General features: G+C 37.9%; 1 long non-coding RNA gene across 2 annotated transcripts in view; it reads left to right on the top strand.

Moving 5' to 3' along the window:
• Positions 1–23,901, top strand: part of LOC132436214 (uncharacterized) — a 263,185-nt gene that overhangs the window by 215,114 nt on the left and 24,170 nt on the right. The window lies entirely within an intron of this gene.

The following is a 23,901-nucleotide window of genomic DNA, read 5'->3' as shown; positions in this document are numbered from 1 at the left end:
TTTGAATATTTTCAATAATTTTAAAGTTGCATATATCATGACACTTCATTTCTACAGTATATATCTCCTAATAACAAAGACTTCTGCTGTATAATCAGTTTCAGTGTCCTTGATGCAAAAAGCATCAAAAAGAATAATGATATTAATGAGCTATGACACATTGAATAAAAAAGAATACATGAGTTCACAGTGTTCCTCAGAAGGGATGGTGGTGATGAAAAGCAAGCTCTTCTTTAGAGAAGGCTGTCAGCTAATAAATATAGAAAAAATAGTAGATTAGAAAATTTTAATGTTGCACCCAGCAATGTAATAAGTGATTCAGGTAAAGATCATCAATGGGTATTCATATTATTGAGTGAAGCTTTGTTGGGAAACCAGGTATTTACATGGTCTCCATATATCACATCATCTCACCAATGGGTAAAACTAAGCATTGCCCCAAATGGGACAAGCTGAAAACATGCACCTCCTTGCATGATGAAATCAAAATTATATAATGTCACCAATGTAATATTCTTGCCCAAAGTGTTTAACCTGAATCTTCAAATGAGAAAACAATCAGAAAAAAATCTCAATTTTGGAATGTTCTATAATAAAATGACCTGAATTTTTCAAAAATGTCAATGTTATGATACACAAAATATAGTGGGAGATTGTGCTAGATTAAAGGAGACTAAAGGGACATCAAAACTGCACACAGTATTCGATTCTTAATTGGATCATAGAATATCCAATGGCAATGAAGAATAGCAATAAAGGGCATTTATGAGACCAATGAAAAAAATTTGAATTGTGGCATTTAAAGTCTAGAAAATATCATGTTTTTACTGTCCAGTTTTCTAAATATTTTTAGCACCAATATACACAAGACAGAAAGCAGGAGTAGCATTATATATTATTGATAAAATTTAAATAAAGACATTTTTAAAGGAGACAATAATTAAATATGGTGAAGATGTCTTTATCATGAATATTTTTGCATCAAATAAAATAGCATAACATGCTCAAAGGAAAAAATGCAAAGGAAAGAGATAGAACTAAGAGATTTTAATTTATATCTTTAGTCACTGACAGATTATAAAAATATTCTGAAAATAAGTTAGACAAAGACAGCAAAAACAAAAAGCAACCCAACAACAAAACCAAATGGAACAATATTATTCACTGATAAAGTTGCTGAAGTTTGAAATAATATATTGACATATGAATTTGGGGAGCACATTAAAAGAATAAGTCACAACCAATTGAAATTCTATCTAGTACAGTAAGGTGATTGTAAGTTAGAAGCATCTATTACAATATTTAACCATCGTAACAACTCAAAAAAATAACTTCCATAGGTGCTTTAAAAAGCTTGATGTAATTCATCAGCTGTTTTTAACTGAAAGAATGAAATATAAAGAAATGGAATGATCATTAGCCTTATAAAAATGATGTATCATACAAAAATCTGCCATTATGCTTAGTGTTAAATGGTAAACACATTTTTTTTAATCAGGAAAATGATCCCACTATTATATAATATTTTCTGGAAGTAATAGCCAAATATAAATATTGGAAGGGAGTTAAAATTATGGTTATTCATAAAACATACATTTTTCTACATGGGAATTCCAAGAGAATCGATTAAAAGTTAATGCAAACAATATGAAAATTTATTAAGGTGGCTGATTACCTAATTAATAACAAAATTCAATAATCTAAACAATTATTTAGAAATACACTAGTTTATAGTAGCAACTATAAATGCACTACCTCATAATGAAGCAGAGAAGAAATGTGTAGAATCTGTATGATTAAAACGTTAAAGTTTTCCTGAGGGACATAGAGAGGACATGAACCAATAGAAAGACATACTTGTTTTTGTGCAGAAAAGCAATATGACAGAAAGACCCCCCAAACTTCTTTTTTGTGGAATTTGACAAAATAATTTCAATTCATATCAAGTAACAAATAATTAAGAATAGAAATTTAAATTCTAGTATATGAAAAGTATAGTAATGAGAGAAGTCAAGCCTTACAAAGTATTAAATATGATGCTACAGTAATTAACACATTTTGGAACTGGAAAATGAATAAAAAGATCAATGAAATAGATTAAGAATTTCAGGTATAGATTTAATGTATAATTAAAGAAAGATCTCTGGTCTGAAATACAGATGGCGTCTCAGACCACTAAGAAAATGTACATAATTCAAAAGATGGTATTGAGGCAGGTGGCCAGCCACTTAGAACAAAATTAACCTGCTCCTTATACCAGAAAAAATTCCAGATGGAGAAAAGATTTAAATGTAAAGGAAGCCAGTCATAGAAAAAAAGAACTGAGTAAAAATTTAAATACCTTGAAGTAGGGGATATTGATCTAAATCCCATAGAGTTAAGGATTGATGAATTTTAGCAACATAAAAATTAAAACATGAATATAGCAAATAAGCAAAGAAAAAAGAGGGATAAGCTGGAAAAAATTTGTTTACATGTGTAACAAAGTTCAGCTCCCATAATAAGTAGTGAGCTCTTGCAAATCTGTAAGAAAAAGTTGACAACCCAAAAGAAAAACCAGCAAAGGACATAAGTAGATCTTTCACTTAAAAGGACATAAAATGATTCATAGGCAGAAGTTGCTCAATCTTAGTCATTATTAGATATATAAATAATAGCAACAACAACAAAAACAAGTAAAAATATGTCACCAATCAGATTAAACATTTGATAACAAAAACATTAGATAATACCTGTTGCTGGGGAGGAAGTAGGAAAATGGGAAATCATCTCCTTGACTGAAAGTGGAAGTTCCAGTTGGTAAAATGTTTTGGGAAGGTGATTTGACCATAGCTAACAAAAATTTAAATATACATTCACCTTGATGCAACAATTTCTATTCTCTGAATTCAGCCCATTCAATGCATTATTTTGTGAGTCTTGGTCCTACGTTCCTTTTCCCTATCTGGAGTCTCTAGATTGGTCTCATGCAATAAAAACCTACAGGTAGATCTACAGAGTCCAGGCCTGTTCTACTCTGAACTCCAGACCTATACATCCAAAAGCCTGCTTAACGTCTCCTCTTGGAAATTTCAGATGCAGCTCAAACACATCATGTTGAAAACTCGTGTTCTCTTTCTCACATTGACCAGTGTCCACTTCCCAGGCAATAAGACCACCATCTATCTCTATCTAGTTGTTCAAGACTGAAGCCCAAGAGATGTTATTGACACCTTTTTCTTTTTTTTTTTTTTGCGGTACGCGGACCTCTCACTGTTTTGTCCTCTCCCACTGTGGAGCACAGGCTCCGGACGCGCAGGCTCAGCGGCCATGGCCCACGGGCCCAGCCGCTCCGCGGCATGTGGGAACTTCCCGGACCGGGGCACGAACCCGTGTCCCCTGCATCGGCAGGCGGACTCTCAACCACTGCACCACCAGGGAAGCCCGACACCTTTTTCTTTTTAACCTTCCATTTCCAATCTGTCACCAAATTCTTTTGATTTTACATCTCTCAAATTCATTCCCTTCTCTCCATCTTGACCATCACTGTCTTTCTTAGGCAAGTTATTATGGTCCCTCACCTGGATTATTATTGTTGCAACTTCCTAACAGATCTGCATCCATTCCGGCCAGCCTCCAATCTGTTTACTACTGATACATGAGTGCTGGAAAAGACATTTTCAAGAGCAAAAATCCAAGGCTATAAATATGTTTTTAAACCATTCAATGGCTTTTAGCATAAAAGGGAACACAAATTTTTAGTTTAGGCTAGAAGGTACTGGATTATCTGACACTTGTCCACTTTTCAGTTTCACCTTTTACCACATTCTATTCATAAGGAGTTTGCAGGGCTCTTATTCAGCTTCTCCCTTACAGGTCTCATAGTTGCAAGTTTACATGTATTTGTGTGATTGTTACTCTCTGTCCTCACCACTAGGAACCTTTTTTTTTTGGTCAAAATTGTATTCCTGGAACCTAGCGCATAAAAGTACGCAAATTTTTTTTTTTTTGCGCTACGCGGGCCTCTCACTGTTGTGGCCTCTCCCGTTGCAGAGCACAGGCTCTGAACGCGCAGGCTCAGCGGCCATGGCTCACGGGCCCAGCCGCTCCGCGGCACGTGGGATCCTCCCGGACCGGGGCACGAACCCGTGTCCCCTTTATCGGCAGGCAGACTCTCAACCACTGCGCCACCAGGGAAGCCCCTCAAATATTTTTGAATTAATAAATACATGAATGAAAGCAAAAGGTACTTCCAAGAAGAAACAATGTGTGTTTCAAACTTTGTTGAAAGATCTATGAGGATAATGGTAAATTCTAAGAAGCAGCCGGCAAATTTGAAAATAGATGATTATTGGTGAATTCCAGAGGTGAAGGCAGGTATTGACAAGAGAATCCAAAAAGACTATGGAGTATGTTCTGGAAAGGGAAGAAGGGAATGAGGAACAGATCACATGAGTGATTAATTTTGGAGAAATGCAGGGTATAAGGGTATGGAGGTCTCATGAGATCAAAGACATATGTATTAGAAGCAAATGAATGAGATTCATGGAAGAATAATAAGTTGTGGTCCTAAAACTTTCCTAGAATTTAAATGTTAGAAGTGGAACAATTTCACAAGGCTTAGCGTGTGGCATGCGTAAGAACTGGTGTTTATGATGATATGAATTGTATTCTAGATACTATGTACATGTTTCTTAAGAAATTAAAATCTCCTTAAAGCTGGGGAGCATATCTTCTTCCCTCTGCTTCCTTAGTGTTGCCTGGGGTCCCATAAATACTCAATAAACATTTTAAGTTAAATTGAATTAAAGCCCTATTTTAAAGAAATTCTGCCACCCTAAGTTCTTACAGCATTTTTCTAAACTCATCCCACAGTTACTTCCATCACAACATCTTGAAAAGAAATTAGTATCTGTTGTAACCATTTTCTCATCACTTGATCTCAAGCAGTGATTTTTTTTTTTCATTTTCATGCCATTGGGGAGTTCCAAAATAAATTTGCTGTTGCAGTCAGTGAGCAGTGCATATTTTTTGGCAACTATAACAAAATTAACAACAAGAAACATGGGAACCGGTTTTTAAAACATGTGTCTGGTTCTTGGGAGGGTTTTTCAACTCAAGCAACTGCAAACATCATCAAAATTCCATTATATAATCCACTAGTTAGTATGAAATGCTGATGACCAACCCCTGAACTGCACATCCAAGCAGTCAAACTAGTATGAGTCACAGAACTGTGGACTTAGAGTCAGTGAGAAGAACACCCAGAAAAATCTGCATTGATTGTGAACTAAGAATAAGAGAAATGCCCAGTTCTATCAGAAATCATGTGTCAATATTATATCACCAACTCTTTTCTTGGACTAATCACATCAAGGAGTAACTGCAAGATCTTATGAAAGTTTTTACCATCAAACATATTTACTTCCATTCAGAGGTGTTAAGTTTGATTCCTTGCAAATTAAATAAAGAGTATATAGAAAACTGTGTCTCAAAATGTTCTTAAAATGTTGATTCTCAGGCCTTATTTTATATTCACTAAATCCATATTTCTAGAGAGTGGGAGCCAGACAATTATATTTTTAGTTAGTGTCCAAAGTGGACTGGATGTACCTTAAAGTTCAAGAACCTCTGACATAGAAGCTTAGCTAACAAGATTTTATTCCTAAACTGACTTGGTGCATATATCACAACTGTTACACAAATGAGTACAGACACAATGATCCTGGGGGTATTCTATGATTTAAGTTGTTATTGCCAGTTTCTGACATTTTCAGCAATGGAGAACAATCTGAGTGTTTCTGTTAATGAGGGGAAATTGCTTGACATAGAGGCAAAGAAGACAAACTTTGGAGTCAGACAAGTTGAGATCAAATCCTGGATCTTCCACTGCGTGACTTTGGCCAAATCAATCACTTTCCAAGAGTCTCAGTTTTCTCATTTGAAAAATGAAGATAATGATGTCTGTATAATAGGCAAGAGTTTATGGGAATTAAATGAGGGCATGAGAAATCATGGTGAATTAGGCAGTTCCATAGAGGTGAAACAAAGTCTGTGAAGGGACTTGGTGAGGGATAAAACCAGAAATATAAGCAGAAGCCAGGTGCTGAATGGTCTTGTAAGAAGTCGTCTGAGCCTGACGATGGATAGTTTTCCAAATTCCAGAACGTTGCTTCCTGGTCTTTATTTTGTTAATGATACCCAGGTAGTTCTTCCCTCTCCTTGAATAATCTCGGCCCCATTTCACCCAAACCTCAACTATCTAAAAATTCTGAAGAAGGTGATAAGGACACGGCTTCAAGAATCCTTGAGAACACCGGAGGGAAAGGAGGTAGTGCTAACCTTGCCGCCAGCAGGAGGGGTTGCTGGTGATAACCTGAGCAGTCTCAGTGGAGGCTGCCAGGGAGCAGGGAGAGTCATACTCACTGGCACCGAAGCATCAACCAGTATTCACTGAGCACACACTGGGCAAGGATCTGAGGATACGAAGATAAGTGAGGTCTGTGTGCTGTTAACTAACACAGTCTAATGGGAGAATATATGCAGGTAAAAATGAATTACAATGTCACATGACAACTTCTGTAATAGAGGTTTGTACAAGATTCTCTAGGAGAAGAGTAAAGAGCAAACACTAATCTGCTTTAAAGAGTGAGAAGGGTCTTAATAAAGGAGTCAGCATTTGAGATGAATCCTGATGGGATGTGGAGGATGTCTGTAGATGGAGAGGGATGGGATGTGGGGTTGGGGGAAGTGCAGCATCCTACAGGGAGTAGATTGTGCTAAAGTCAGTGAGCCAAAGCCTGGAGAGTTGAAAGAGACAGAATTTGGCAAGTAATTGGTCTTTGGTCTTTGGGTTAGCTCTACTCTAACTGGCTGTGCTTTGTTTTACTCGAAGTGGAAACAAGGGTGAACTTCCTTTTTCTGCTATAGAGTGGGTTGCAAAGGTCCCCACAGGCGTGGCCTTCCCTCAACCATTGCCTCATCGGGACACACCATGGCAGGTGTCTTTGCAGCCATCACTCACTTGTTCGCATCAGCCCACATGAGAATTATTTTTCTGAAGGCCAAGCACTACTCTTCTGGTGTTTGTTCAACAGTTGGTTTAAGTTACTAATCTGTGAAGCATCTTAAGATGCCCTGTGATAAGTTGCTTCTCCTCACCACAAGTTGAGGATGAGACTCTGGATGGGAAAGTTTCATGCCCATTTTATTTATACAACCAGAATCTAAAACAACTCTCTTAAATACTGGATATTCCTCTTCAAATATTTGTTTAACAATTTATTACTGTTGTTTATCTGTTTTGTATCTTCCTTCTGGAGGATGGATGATCTCAGCCTCTGTGTGTGTGTACATGTGTGTTGGTGTGTATGTCTTTGCTGTAAACTCCTCACACTATACTAAAGATTCTCCTCTCATTGTCTTTTGTTTATTGTCAAGACTTTTAGAGTTAGAAAAAGTCTCATATTAGAGCTAGATATTATTAGGGCTAGATATTACATTGTGAAATCTCCACAGGCTTTTCTTCCTAATTCTAGAAACAGGGGCTTTTGGGCACTGAATATGACCTTACTTTTAAAGCCTGCTAGGGCCGGGGTTCCTCCATGACAGGATGTTTCATAAAAAGCAGTTTGACTTCAGCAGTTAGTTCTTCTTTAAAGAGAGCATTTCTCAGAGGCCTTCTTTTTTGTGAGGCAGGGGGTACAAATAGGACCACATCCCCAGCGTGGTGTGGTCCATGAGCCAGCAGGCATTCCACCTGCTCCTCAAAATGCCCCTCTTCCACCTATGCTCAGGTCCTAACTCATACTTGGTATATGAACACCCATCGGGCTTCCCTGGTGGCGCAGTGGTTGAGAGTCCGCCTGCCGAGGCAGGGGACACAGGTTCGTGCCCCGGTCCAGGAAGATCCCACGTGCCGCGGAGAGGCTGGGCCCGTGAGCCATGGCCGCTGAGCCTGCGCTTCCGGAGCCTGTGCTCCACAACGGGAGAGGCCGCAACAGTGAGAGGCCCGCGTACCGCAAAAAACAAAACAAAACAAAACAAAACACCCATCAACTATTAAAACAAAAAAAAATTTCTGTCAGTGGAATATTTTGGGAAAGTGATGGATAATGAATTTATAGACACCAATTAATGAAATTCAATAATTTATTCATGCAATAAATTGGGATTGTGTTTTGATTATGTATCAGATGCTATGCTAGGTGTTGGAGATCCAACATATCCATAAGAAGGTCACAGTTCAAAGAGCATTATGCCCTTGTGGAGAAAATGACAGTATTTCTTTATTAATATATTTATATTATCTATTTTCCTTAGGTCAGTGTAGCCCAATCTGTAAGCCAGGAACTTGGCAGGCTGAAATTATTGCAAGGAGCCTCTGATATCCTACAGTTTCCCATCATTGTCTGTAGACTAAATAGATAGATCCAAATTTATATATTATCCATTTATTATTTAAACAGTGATAATTCCAAAAATTAGTTTGAATTTTCAAATATTTATCAAATAGTTCATATATTTATGAAAATTATCCTATTTGTAAAATTAATAAAATACAAATAAAATTAATTAACTATAACTATAGTAATTGAGTATTTTCTTGACAGATTTAACTAATGGTATTACTATCCAGTAAAAAGCTTTTATATAAATGCAAACTATACAAATATTTAAAAGGAGAGCTGTATACCTTAAAAACAGAAACTGCTAAGAACCACTGACCACTAAACTGTTAACATGAGCCTAAGCCATGTTTATTTTAAAACAAATAATGAGTAATTCCTTAATATTCTTTTTTTCACCTGCAAGGAATTTTCCAAGAGTCTTTGAGAATTTAATATTATTCTTTCATTTATTCCACTAGTATTTATTGAGTGCCTACAACCAGGTACTCAATATTGTATCTAGCACAGAATTTTGCATAAAACCCTGACAAATATTGGGGCGATTAACCATTTAGGAAGATATACTGATAAATTACTTTTTTGCAATGAGTTTACTTTTCTCATTAATTTACATAAAGTTGTTAATGTTTCAAATAAAATGTTATTGACCCTGATAAATAATATGGTCTTCAAGTATGAATGCAGGAAAAAATGGATGCAGCAAAAATTTTTTCTTTATTGCAAAACTGGAAAGATGCTTAGATTTCCTCGAAGTTGCTCTTTGACCTGATACTTGAATTACCCTCTTAAACCACATGTTTGATGCAAAAATGTTAAATAGTTTTAAATTTTCCAAAGTTCAAAAATTAATAAATTTATTGAAATAATCACTAGTAATATTGTTTTAAGACTTCTCTGGTGGTGCAGTGGTTAAGAATCCTCCTGCCAATGCAGGGGACACGGGTTCAAGCCCTGGTCCAGGAAGATCCCACATGCTGAGGAGCAACTAAGCCCACGCACCACAACTACTGAGCCTGCGAGCCACAACTACTGAGCCCGTGTGCCTAGAGCCCATGCTCTGCAGCAAGAGAAGCCACAGCAATGAGAAGGCCGCGCACTGCAAGGAAGAGTAGCCCCACTCACCACAACCAGAGAAAGCCTGTGCATAGCAACGAAGACCCAATGCAGCCAAGAGAAAAAAAATATATTGTTTTATATTTACAATTAGTAATAGAATATAAGCACTGAAAATAAAAACTGAATATAAAACAAATTCTGGTAGTGTGATTATCTGCCATATGTATTTTACTGCAATAGAGGTAGCAGACCAAAAGACTTTCAAAGTTAATGAAAGTACTTGAAAACCTCCTTAACTCCTAAATTTAAAGTGTATTTTAAATGAAACATTCACTACTTTTGCACGCATTATGAAATGAATCATTCACCATCTTTTAAGACATCTTTCTTTTTAGGGATCTTATATATAGTTTATTTAACTGTCTTTGTGCTTTATTTTATTATTTATTTATACTTCATTCCTTTATTTATCTATTTTTATTGAGGTATAATTGACATATAATATTATGTTAGTTTCAGGTGTACAACATGATTCAATATTTGTATATATCAAGAAGTGATCACCACAGTAAGTTTAGTTAACATCCCTCATTCATTTTTATTGCTGAATAATATTCCATTATATGGTATACCACATTGTATTTATCTATTCATCAGTTGATGAACAGTGGGTTGCTTCAACTTTTTTGACTATTATGAATAATGCTTCTATGAATAGTTGTATACAAGTTTTTTTTTGTTTGGGAGTTTTTTTTTAGTTTATTTAATTGTCTTTGAATTTCAGGATGTTGTGGCACTTAAAATTAAAGATTATCAAAACTTGCTGAAAGATAAGTGGATGCTTCAGTAGTCTGGATTATGTCTACAACCAGCCAATACTTGACAGCAATGAACAAATGAGTAGATTGTGACAGTTTATCCATCTTTTCAACCTAACTGTGTAGATACTGAATTAAGAGCCTGTTGCTTACTAGGGGCTATTAATACATCAAGACAGTATTTGCAGGATCCAGCCAGGTAATGACCTTCCTGTACTTTGACAGTTGATAAATTGTAAGGTTGATACACTACTACAGTTTCCCAGACCCCCACCTGAAAGTAGTATTGGGACAAAGTGGTGATGTATGGTCATAGAATTCTCTAAGTTGGGGTGAATATTTGATTTAAATAGTACTTTGATTTCAAAATGATTTTGAAATTAGAGACACTACTAGAACCTGAATGGACTTTCTTTTACTGTCTAACTCCATTTTGGCCCTTCAGAGATACCTCCCAGCTCTGACCATAACCGTAAATGTGATCTCACACTCAGCCCGTGTTAGATGCACATGTTGAACTTGAATCACACTTGTGGATTTGACCATTATCCCATGTCCATTGCTGTCTTTTAGCTTACCACCTGCCACAGGTGCTTTGTATTAATACTTTGCTAAATTAATAAGTCTAATAAATTTATGTTCTCAGCAAGAACATGTTAAACTTTTTTTTCTGGTGGGTGTGACCAACTAGTATAACTTCACAGACATACTCGTTATTCTCGGTACCAACTTAAATTACTCACATAGAACTTAGTTTTGAAGACAAAGTATTTCAAATACTTCAAAGGCATGGAAACATACAGAAGACAAACTGAATTTTAAAAGTCCTATTTAAAATTTTGTGATATTAAACATGAGTTTCCCTTGGCAATATTTGAGGAAAATTGTGGTTATTTTTTAAGCCCTCCTACCACTCATTTTTAAGTAAGTCATACCTTGAGCAAGGGTGACATATTTCTGGGTGGCAGAGTTCTTTTCCACGAAGTGGAAATGTTATGTTACATTAAACAAAATGAGGCTCCTTCTAGTTCTAACAGTTTGTGATTCTAGGAAATAAGTATTTTTATAATTACATTTTCTTGTAAATTTAAGAGAAAGGGAACTTCAGAATTGCATTAGGTGAAGCTGCAAGGTTAATTCTCATCATAATACATAATTCTGATGATTTTTTGTGTGGTAAACTTTTCTATCTTATGTGATTATAAATGATTACTTTTTTATACCCGAGTGCTTAGCATACAATATGAACTCAATATATATATATATTTTTGAACTCAATATATTTTTGGAATAATCAAATTTTTGCAAACAACCATAATTATTGCCTGGTCTACCACTTCAGCTCACAAAAGACACGCGAGGGCCTGAGATGGCAAAACAGACTTGTCCAAGGTCAGCTCATGTCTTTCACGCCTTTAGTGCTTTTCTTTCTACACTGGCGTAGACTCTCAATGTAAGATTTCATAAATTTAACCATTTTTATTAAGACAGAAAAAAAACCCACTGAGATATAAGATTGAAACTATTACAACCTATCCTGACAATCAGGATGATGGATAAAGATACTACTCAGGCATTCCTAGAATTAAAGGAACCAAAAGAGTTATATTATCCTCACAATTATAAAAAGAATGAAAATTTTAGGTAATAATTGATAAAATTGTTATTGATAGAATAACAATAAAACTTTGTTATTGGTTTTTTTCTGTTGAGTGAAAGAAGTTGGTCTTTGTTAAGTTTTCCAAGGCTTATAATTTTAAGATTGCCTGGACACTAGTACATAGTTACGGCTTTGTAGAGGTGGGGTTTTTTAGTTGTTTTTCAATTGACAATGGTGGCATTAACGTAAGTGTTTTCCCCTTTTTGTTTAAAAGAATAGAAAGATGCACTAGTAAATTACTGTTTCAAGTCTTTTACATTCTATTCATAATATCAATCAGTCCCAAGATCTAGAAATGGAATTTATTAAAAGTGCTTTATATTTAACTAGAAACATTATATTAATTATTAACATCAATTTATTGCATTATGAATTTCACCCTGCAGGGAGTAAGATTATTGTAAAGTAAGTGGATGGAACCAGAATCACATTGATGTTAACCTATAAAAACCTTTAAATTATCCATCAACAACAATATACTTTGTTTTGTGAGCATAACCCTACGTAGTGACTTAAAGTTACACATGTCTAAGGTAGGAGGGCAGGGCACTTGTCCCAGAGTATGGCAGACTGGTTTCAAATCCTAGTCTGGTCATTTCCAATCCCTGTGACCCTGGGAAAGTTAGTTCACTTCTCTGTGTCTCAGTTTCCTTATTGGTAAAGTAGGGCTAATACCAGGGTCTACCTCATAGCATTAGAAGAATTTCATGATTTAATATACATGCCAAGCACAGAGTAAGTACTGAATAAGTGTCAGTTATCATCATTATAACACAGAAATGTACAGAATATAATAAAGAGTACACACCTGCCATGTAAGTTTCCAGTTTTTTAAGAGGTGTGATTGAATTGATGTAAGTTAATTCTGTGCGTGATGATAGACTTGGTATACCGTGTTATTTCCTCTGGTGTATTGTATTAATTTATGTATTCTTCAGTATATGTGTGTATGTACTGGATCAGTATATAAAATATTTTTTGTGATGGGTTATGCTTGAAGGATTGAAAGTGGCTGTCTAGAGCATCTGAATTCCTCCTCAACTGCTAAAAGTTACTTGGGTGCTGTCTAAGGTTTTTTTCCCATCTAGTGAACAACGAGCAGTAAGATTGGCTCTTGGGATGGGGAGTGGTGAAGATAATGGTGTAAGTAGCTTGGGAGAGCAGGGATCGCATCCAGGTGTAGACTGGGCGGGGGACAGAGGCGGTGGGTGGAGAGGTACAACTGGGTGGAGGAGGGGAAGCCCAGAGCGTGCAGCAACTTGTGCTCAGAATCTGGGTTGGGCTGTAGAAAGGGTGGAGAGGCTCTGCTGAGATTAAACATGTTCGGCTCTTGAAAGGAGGCAGGTTGAGAGAAGGGAGAAAAGAAACTTTTAAGTCAGCTAACGCTTGCATGGCGTGAAATGTGGTTCTCTTGCACACTTTCTGGGAGATGATAGAGGGGTAGTTGTGAGAGGGGTGAAGTGGTGAAAGGAGTTGAGGGAAGAGATAAGGAAAGGTTGGAGTCAGTTGAGTTAAGAATCCTGTCGCTAGAATCCTTATGACTCAAGGTGATGTGTTTTAGGCACTGCTTGTAAGCCAATTAAGAGCTAATGGGACTAAATTGTACCAGAGGCAGTATATAAGAACAAAACGCTGCTGCTGCATTCATAAAGTCCAAAACTGGGTTTCTGTAGCTGACGAGGAACTTTGTCCGGTTGTCATGTTCGTAGTGAATTGAAGAAGCACAAAGGGCAATGATGTGCTTTTCGGTACAATCTGTTCAGGGACTTTTCTGAGGAGACAGTGAACCACCCAGGAAATATGCCAAAGGTTATAGTTATACTAAAACTGATAAACGAATGATAGAGAGGCAATAAAGAACAGACTGTGGGAAAAAGGGGTGGATAAGTAGTTCTGGTTCTTTTCATTGTAATTGATCTTTTGTCAGACAGCGTCCCTATCTACTAATACTTGCCCCTCGATCGCAAATAGACTCCCCTCCGAACCCCCAAGCATTTCCGAGATTTCTTGGAGGATTTCATCAAAGCGTTCATGAGCACATCTGGTGATGCCAAGTGCACCACTGCCCTTGCCCAGACAGTGCCTCCTCTCCCGCTAAAAAGAATTGGATCCCATGATGCAGTGGTCTGGGGAGAGGAAAAGAGAATGTCACCCTCTTTTATTATGGAAGGACATCAAATTAATGATGCGTTGTAGCATCTTTCAAAGGTGAAAGTTTCTGTACCACTGTCTCCTTAAATCTCAGGCATGGGCAGGGCAGGAAGAACTCTGAGTGACACACACTGTCCTGTTCTCAAGTGTGCTTCACTCTCCCAGGACAAGGCTTTGCTGGGCCACGCTATGCTTGTCTGCTTCCAGTACATGAAGTCTCTGTCTCTCCTCCTGACCTCATGTTGATTATCACTGTATCTTTTGTAAATGACTCCACTTGATTATTTTTTAAATGTTTCAAAGGATGCTAAAGGGAGATAAATAAAATGATACATATTTTTTCATGTTAGAGCTTTTAAAGCATTTTTTCATAGAAAGCTCTTTTAGAATTTGGTAATTTCAGTGAATAAATATATAACTACATTAACTGTGTTCTCCCCTTTTGTGGCTCTTCCTCAAAGGCAAGGGCTGCTGACATGGGGGAGACATGGACTGAAGTACAAGGAAAGCTCCCTTCCTGCCACCCAGTTGTGTGCCTCTGGGTTCATTATGTGTGGACAGGCTCATCAGAAATTTAGGCATGCATGAGGGACTGATGAGCTACCTGGGAGAGACGCTCACCTGCGAAGACAGTCAGGAAGACAAGTTTGGTCTAGGAAACAAAGCATTGGTTGTCTGAGAAGTAGAAACAATCATGAATACACCATGTTGTTCATGTATCAGTCTGCCTCTTGACCTCAGTGCATACCTGTTTCCATTGGAAAAGGAGGGTTTGAATGTAAAACTGAAATGATATCGTCAGTAAAACCTATAAACACTAATTACTGGCAACACTAAAACATGGCTCCCAATAGGAAAGGAAAGTCTAATAACTCTTCTTTGCAGAACCCATTGTAGCTTCTACATTTTGAGGATTCCAGGAGGAGACAATGATATATCACAGAAGGTGATGATAATAATGTAAAAGTGGCTTATCTCTGAGAGCTGTAGCCCCCTGGAGCAAACGTCATTGGAAGAGGCCAGCGAGGAAAGGAAGAAAATGGTAGATGTCATATGGAATGTTCGGGTGGACATGTTCATGAACATGTATGAGACATCTTGGGAATTCTGGGTGTTCTAGACATAGCTGGGGTGCAGGATAGATTTTGTAGGGAAAGGAGGTCCTCTCATAACAGCTGGAAACAAGAACCAACAAAACAGGTGCAGCAAAGGTACATTCTGTACGGGTATTCAGGTCCTTTAGCCTGTTAGATCAGTCATTTAAAAGGGTAAGTTAGTTGAATGGGGTTCAAATAGCTTCTGTAGGTCAATAAATACCAACACATGCATCTCCTATAAGGAAGAATACATAGGGTGTCTGAGAAAGACAGCTCTTTATGCAAACAGTCATAGGGTCCCGATGTAACAGAGCTAGTGCTGGAAACTGCACCAAAATTCTTCTGGGTTGTCTGCAGTCCCATCCTGAGGAAAATGAGTTGAGAGTGGAGTGACAACTGGGAATCTTAACCATTAGTATAATACCCAATGAGCTGCCTAGACAGCCCCTGTACCTGTGCTTCCACGAGGTTGCATTTCTATAAACCAGTGAGCAGGGCAGGCCACTGGCTAGAAGAGTATTATTCTTTACTTGGTATCTCAAGTCTTCATATCTGACCCAAATCTTCCTCTCTTCCCTCATCACTTCCAGCTTCCAGCATGTTCCCCACTGAACTACATATACTTTCTCCAAATGCTAAGCCCTTTCATTCCTCTATGACAGTGCTCATGTAGTTTCATCCTGTTGGGATGTCTTTCCCCCAGCCCTCACCTCATTTCTCAGTCTGGCAAATTATTTCTTATTTTTTTAAATGCATCTCAAATGGCTTCTCCTCTTTGCAACCTTCCTTGACTCCCTAGGAAGAACTAGTGTGTTCTAATATCATTTCTATTATAATACAGGTGTATCTCGGGGTTCGGTTACAGACTACGGCAATAAAGCAATTCAAGGAATTTTTTTGTTTCTTGGTGCATAAAAGAGTTATCACTATAGTGATACTGTAGTCTATTAAAGTGTGCAATAGCACTATGTCTAAAAAAGCAATGTACCTACCTTAATAAAAAAATACTAAAATTTACTAACTGTCATCTGAGCCTTCATTGAGTCATAATCTTTTTTCTGGTGGAGGGTCTTGCCTCAGTGTTGATGCTCAGGGTGATTGCTCAGGGCGGTAGTTGCTGAAGGTTGGGGTGGCCGTGGCAATTTCTTAAAATAAGACAACAAATGAAGTTTGCCTCATCGACTGACTCTTCCTTTCACGAACGATTTCTCTGTAGCATGCAATGCTATTTGAAGGCATTTTACCTACAGTAGAACTTCTTTCAAAATTGCAGTCAGTCTTTTCAAACCCTGCCACTGCTTTAACAACTAAGTGTATGGAATATTCTAAATCCTTTGTTGGCATTTCAGCAATCTTCACAAAGAGTAGATTCAGGGTACCAATTTCTTTGCTAATCCATAAAAAGCAACTTTTCATCCATTAAAGTTTTATCATGAGATTACAGCAATTCAGCCACACCTTCAGGCTCCATTTCTTTTTTCTTTTTCTTTTTTTTTTTTTTTTTGCGGTACGCGGGCCTCTCACTGCCGTGGCCTCTCCCGTTGCGGAGCACAGGCTCCGGACGCGCAGGCTCAGCGGCCATGGCTCACGGGCCCAGCCGCTCTGCAGCATGTGGGATCTTCCCGGACCGGGGCACGAACCCGTGTCCCCTGCATCGGCAGGCGGACTCTCAACCACTGCGCCACCAGGGAAGCCCAGGCTCCACTTCTAATTCTCACAATATCTGCAATTACTTCCTGCAATGAAGTCTTGAACCTCTCAAAGTCATTCATGAGAGTTGGAATCAACTTCTCCCAATCTCCTGTTAATGCTGATGTTTTGACCTCTTCCCATGAATCATGAATGTTCTTAATGACATCTAGAATAATGAATCCTTTTCAGAATGCTTTCCATTGACTTTGTCCAGATCCATTAGAGGAACCACTATCTATGGCAGCCTTATGAAATGTATTTCTTCCATAATAGGACTTGAAAGTCGAAATTACTCCTTTATCCATGGGCTGCAGAATGAATGTTGTTTTAGTAGGCATGAGAACAACATTAATCTCATGTCACATCTCCATCTGAGCTCTTAAGTGATCAGGTGCATCGTCAGTGAGCAGTAATATGTTGAGAGGAATCCTTTTTCTGAGCAGTAGTTCTCAACAGTGGGCTTATCATATTCAGTAAAGTGTTGTAAACAGATGTGCTGTCATTCAGGCTTTGTTGTTGCATTATAGAGCACAGGCAGAGAGAATTTAGCATAATTTTTAAAGGCCCTAAGATTTTCAGAATGGTAAATGAGCATTGGCTTCAACTTCAAGTCACCAACTGCTTTAGCTCCTAACAAGACAGTCACTCTGCCCTTTGAAGCTTGGAAGCCAGGCATTGACATCTCCTCTCTAGCTCTGAAAGTCCTAAATGGCATCTTCTTCCAATATAAGGCTGTTTCATCTACATTAAAAATCTGTTGTTTAGTGTAGCCACCTTCATTCATTATCTTAGCTGGATCTTCTGGATAACTTGCTGCAGGTTCTACATCAGCACTTGCTTCTTCACCTTGTACTTTGATGTTATGGAAAAGGTTTCTTTCCTTAAACTTCAAGTAAACTTTCCTTAAACTTCAAGAACCAACTTCTGTTAGCTTCATATTTTTCTTCTGCAGCTTCCTTACCTTTCTCAGCCTTCATAGAACTGAGGAGAGTTAGGGCTTTGCTCTGGATCAGGCTTTGACTTAAGGGAATATTATGACTGGTTTGATCTTCTAGCCGGGCCACTTAAATTTTCTTTGTATTAGCAACAAGCCTGTTTCACTTTCGTATCATTTGTGTGTTCACTGGACTGGCACTTTTAATTTCCTTCAAGAACTTTTCCTTTGCATTCACAGCTTGGCTAACTGTTTGGGGCAAGAAGCCTTAGCTTTTGGCCTATCTCAGCTTTTGATTTGACACGCCTTCCTCACTAAGCTTATTTCTAGCTTTTGACTTAAAGTGAGAGACATGAGACTCTTCCTTTAACTTGAAGAGTTAGAGGCCATTGTAGGGTTATTAACTGGTCTAATTTCAATATTGTTGTGTCTCGGGGAATAGGGAGGCCTAAGGAGAGGGACAGAAACAGAAAACGGCAGTTGGTAGAGCAGTCAAACCACACACAACTTTTATCAATTAAGTTCATCATCTTATATGGGCGTGGTTCATGGTGCCCTAAAACAATTACAATAGTAATATCAAAGATCACTCAACACAGATCACAGTAACAAATAAAATAATAGTAATGAAAAAGCTTGAAATATTGTGAAAATCACCAAATGTGACACAGAGACACGGAGTGAGAAAATGCTGTTGGAAAAATAGCGCCCATATGCTTGTTTGACTCGGGGTTGCCAGAAACCGCAACTGTGTAGAAAATGCAGTATCTGCGAAGTATAATAGTGAAGTGCAATAAAATGAGGCATGCATGTACCTATCACATTCTGCTATGTAATTTCCTGTTAATCTGTCTGCTTCCATACTAGACTGTTAACTCATAAGAGCAGGGTCTGAAGAGAAGGGGTTGACCGAGTATTGATGGTGTCACTGGAGTGTCACTGGAGTCCCTGGATCCAAGTAAAATCAACCCCTAGATTTTTTAGTATTATATGAGCCAAGAAATTTGCATTAAGCTAATTTGAGTATCATAACCAAAGGTTTCCTACCTATTAGGTTTAGGAATTCAAGGTGGAGATTACAGTCAGGAATCTGATAGACTGTAGATTGGCAGCCAGTAATGAGGAGACAGAAATTTTCCTTGGGATCACAGCTTGAACAGGAAGAAAGTTTGCTTTCAGGACTTGTGCTTTTGCCATACAAATTTCCCTTAAAATGCTCCAACTGACCCTACATTTGCTGCCACACACATATATACACACTCACATGTATGTACATAGATACACGGGATGGAAGAAATTAAGACAAGAGGAAACTAGGAACCCTTTAAAATTTTGTTTACTTATTTAGAAGTGGTAAAGTTTAAAAACATAATCTCAATCTGGAAGATTATAAAATATGTGGATGAACATTGCTTATGAAGAACATAGCATTTCAAATATAGACTATCTTTTGCAGCTTAAAAAGCATAAGTTTTGCCATAATTCAAAGAGAGACATGTACCACAATGTTCACTGCAGCTCTATTTACAATAGTCAAGACACGGAAGCAACCTAAGTGTCCATCAACAGATGAATGGATAAAGAAGATGTGGCACATATGTACAATGGAATATTAGCCATAAAACGAAACGAAATTGAGTTATTTGTAGTGAGGTGGATGGACCTAGAGACTGTCATACAGAGTGAAGTAAGTCAGAAAGAGAGAAACAAATATCGTATACTAACACATATATATGGAATCTAAAAAAAAAAAAAAAAAAAAGAAATGGTTCTGAAGAACCTAGGGGCAGGACAGGAATAAAGATGCAGACGCAGAGAATGGACTTGAGGACACTGGGAGGGGGAAGTGTAACCTGGGACGAAGTGAGAGAGTAGCATTGACATATATACACTACCAAATATAAAATAGATAGCTAGTGGGAAGCAGCTGCAAAGCACAGGGAGATCAGCTCAGTGCTCTGTGACCACCTAGAAGGGTGGGATAGGGAGGGTAGGAGGCAGACGTGAGAGGGAGGGGATATGGGGATATATGTATATGTATAGCTGATTCACTTTGTTATACAGCAGAAGCTAACGCACCATTGTAAAGCAATATACTCCAATAAATATGTTAAAAAATAAAATAAAAAGCATAAATTTTGGACAATTAAACTAGAGCCAGGAAATCTTGCAACCGTAAGGACGTTTGACGTCATTAGATCAAGTCCTACTCTCTCATCTTCTAGAAGAAGCAGACCCAGAGAAGTGAAATAACTGACTCATTTTCTCCCTAAAATTTGAGAGAATACCAGGCTTCCTCTCTTTCAAGTGCTCTATACATTATACAAAAGAACGATTCAGAAGAACGTTAACCCCAGGAGATGATGTGTGGCTAGACACTTAACTTGTTAAAAAATTGTTTAAACGAATTCATTAATAACAATTTAATAATGAGGTTTTTCCTTTTTCAGGCAAACCACCTCTGTCTGCAAGCCCCTAATCTTTGAAGCTGATGTCATAAAGGTCAATACTTTATTCTATCAACATGGCCTTTCATAACATTCCCAAAGAGTGAACACTAGACTGGCAATGCTTTGAACAGTCATTAGACATCACTATGTAAGGTATGAGGATACCATTCTCCCCAGAAGGTGACATATACCATCCAAGCACTTGACATAAGTTATTTTGGTAAGTTATCTCAGCTGAACTCTGAGTAACACCACTAGGTTTAACCAAAGAGATTTAAATTGCAGGATTTAAGCTCCATGAGAACAGGAAACTTGTGTTCTTTTTGAACTATTTTATACGCAACATCCAAACCAGAATTGGCATAAAATGGAGACCCAGTAAATGTTTGCTGAAGTGACGCATCTGGTATTCAAGCCAAATTCCAAGTGGCTATGAAGCCCTTGTTCATTCCAGGATGCCCTATTGACTCCCAGGCTCTAGCGTGAAGAGAGTTAACTGACTATGGGGCAAGAGAATTTGGGCTCCAGCTGCTGTCTCTGGGAAGACCTCTTGTAAAATCTTAACAGGGAAAACTAGTATGTACCTTTAGCCAAGTAAACAGAAATTTATCATCAAATCCTGCTGCCAAGGCATCATACTCTACAATACATGAATAGACCAAAAATATCAAAACAAAAAACTCTACCACCCTGCCACTTTGATAGATAATGATATTAATGTGTCATCAAGGTAAAAATCATGCTAGATTCAAGGCTGCATTTTCTTAGCTCTTATTAGCTCTGAAACTTGGACATATTCAGTTCTTTGACACAGCTGGATCATAGTTACACTCAAGTAGCAAATAAGATCTTTGTATATCTTCCAGAATAATCTAGCTGTTTCTTGTTGATGACAAGAAAAGCCCACAGGAAAGGGTCACGTGTCCTTCTGAAGCACAAATGGTACTACTGTGGAATGGTATATGAAGCTGTAGATAACTACTCTAGGTTTTATTGTATATAGAGCCATAGGGTTTCAAAGTACAGTAGAAATAATCTATAGGAGGGTCAGGGAGAGATTATACTAGTGAACAAATAATCTACCATTAAAATCATATGGTTATCAGAGGCCAGGTATCGTTGTCATTGAATAAAGAGCTCAGGTTTATCGTTTCTTCTTCTAGAAAATATTTGTTTCTAGTTCTTAGAATAATATCAGAAATCAAGTAGCAATTCCACGATAAATATGGAAGAGTACTTGGAGAATTTCATTGCGATTATTCTTCTACTCTCAGGCGGTACAGACTTTATTGTAGTGCTGAGTTTCATTTGGATACATAACATGTAAGCTTTTAAGAATATGGAGAAAATCTGGAGGAGAATCATAAAAAATTATTCATGTTGGAAAGTAGGCTTAATGTAATGAACCGTATTTATTCAGTCTAGAAAGCTAGAGCTTGAGGAAGGGTAGTTATTTTCATGTCTGTTCATTCAGCAAAGAGTTGTCATTTTCTACCATCTGCTAGGCACTATTTTAGGCATTTGGGATACAGGAGTAAATAAATAAATAGTCCCAAAAAATCCCTGAGTTATCGGAGCTTCCAGTCTTGTGGGTGGAGAAGATAAGTATAACAAAATAATAAGTAAATTATGTGGCACGTAAGAAAGTGTTAAGTGCTGTAGAAAAATTAGACCGGGGAAGAGAAATTTAAGAGTAGGGATTTGCCACTGTTACACAGGTGAGTGGTGGAAAGGGAGTTATCCATGCAGATTTCTGGAGGATGAACAACTCAGGTGGAGGAAATATGCAAGGCAAATATCTTAAAGCAGAAATACCTTACACAGAGTTGAAGGGGAGGAGATAATGAGTGGGACCGATGATGTAGGGCCATCTTAAAAGCATCATAAGGAATTTAACTTTTACTCTGTTATATGAAAAAGTACTGCAGGGTTGGTTGGGTTTTTTTGTAAATATCTTTTTTAGTTTTTATTACAAAAATTCAAACAATAAAACATATACAAAGTAAAAAATAGTAGCTCTGAAATGAGAGAAGCGGGTCAAAAAGTACAAACTTCCAGTTATTAAAGTCCTGGGGATGTAATGTACAGCTTGGTGACTGTAGTTAATTATATTGTATACTGCAGGGTTTTAAAGAGAGCACTGATGTGATCTGACTTCCATTTTCAAAGGACTCCTCTCATTGTAATGTGGAAAATAGACTTTAGAGAGGGAGAGGAGAAACCGTCATACCAGCTAGAAGGCTATTACAGTAACCCAGGTAAAAGATCTTGGTTGCCAGTATTAGTATTGTAGCAGTGGAGGTGGAAGGAAGTTGTCCTGGATAAATTTTTAAAGTAGAGTAGGGATTTGTAGACAGGTTGGATATGGGGTATGAAAGAAAGAGAGGAGTAAAAGATATCAAAATTTTTGGTCCAAATGACTTGAAGTGTGGAGTTGCAATTTACTGAGATGGGGATAAACTATGGCTATAGTAGGTCTGGGGCAGAGTGAAGGGGCCAAAGAGGGAATCAGTTTGAAGACGTTAAGTTTGAGATGTCTGCTGGATATTAAGAAGAGCTGTTGAATAAGCATTTGGAGAAATACATTTGGAGTTCAGGAAAGAGGTTTGGGCTGTAGATATAAATTCGGTAGTCATTGGCATCTGCATGGTTTTTAAGGCCATGAGACAAGAAGATGTAATCAATGGAGTGTAGCAAGAAAAGAGAAGAGAACCAAGGACTGAGTCTTGTGGAATTCCAACAATGAGAGCTGAAGGAGAAGAAGCAGAGCCAATAAAAGTAATCTGTGAAGTGGTGAATAGTAAGAGGAGAAGAAAAGAGAGTGTGGTATACTGGAACTCAAGTGAGGAAGATGTACCAGAGAAAAGATAATCAACTGTATTGAATGAGGCTGATAGGTCACAGTATATGAACGATGAGAAATTGACCATCAGTTGGATCCAATTTCTGAGAAATAGTGGGAGTGGCAGCCTGATTAAAATGGGTTTAAGAAAGAATAGTAGGGGCTTCCCTGGTGGCGCAGTGGTTGGGAGTCCGCCTGCCGATGCAGGGGACACGGGTTCGTGCCCCGGTCCGGGAGGATCCCGCATGCCGCGGAGCGGCTGGGCCCGTGAACCATGGCCGCTGGGCCTGCGCGTCCGGAGCCTGTGCTCCACAGCAGGAGAGGCCACAGCAGTGAGGGGCCCGCGTACCGCAAAAAAAAAAAAAAAAAAAGAGAATAGGAGTAGATGAAATGGCAAAGTTGAGTATGGACCTCTTGCCAAGAGTTGCGTTATAAACGATGAAAAGGGAAATGAGGTAGCTCAAGGAGAAGTGGGATCAAGAGATGTTTTTGTATGTTTGTTTAAAATTTTTTTTTGATGGGAGAAGTGGAGATACATTTGTATTGTGATTGGAATGATCTGGTAGAAAAGAAAAATGAAAGGCCAGAGGGCTTTTTTGTATCCATTGAGGACTGAACCAAAGAGCATGCATTTCACTATATTAAAGGATATTTAAGGTGAATATTAGGAAGAACTTCATGATCAGAACATAGTATCACAGGAAGTTATTAAAATTTATCCTCTTACATTTAAAAATATTAACATAAATAGTAACATAATAGATGGTCATGAAGTATTCCCAGCACTAGAGATCCTGGGGAGACGGGATGA

This window comes from Delphinus delphis, chromosome 13 (assembly GCF_949987515.2).
Source record: "Delphinus delphis chromosome 13, mDelDel1.2, whole genome shotgun sequence".
Classification (NCBI taxonomy): domain Eukaryota; kingdom Metazoa; phylum Chordata; class Mammalia; order Artiodactyla; family Delphinidae; genus Delphinus; species Delphinus delphis.
The sequence above is the reverse complement of the archived record's forward strand: the minus strand, read 5'-3'. Positions and strand labels throughout refer to the sequence as shown.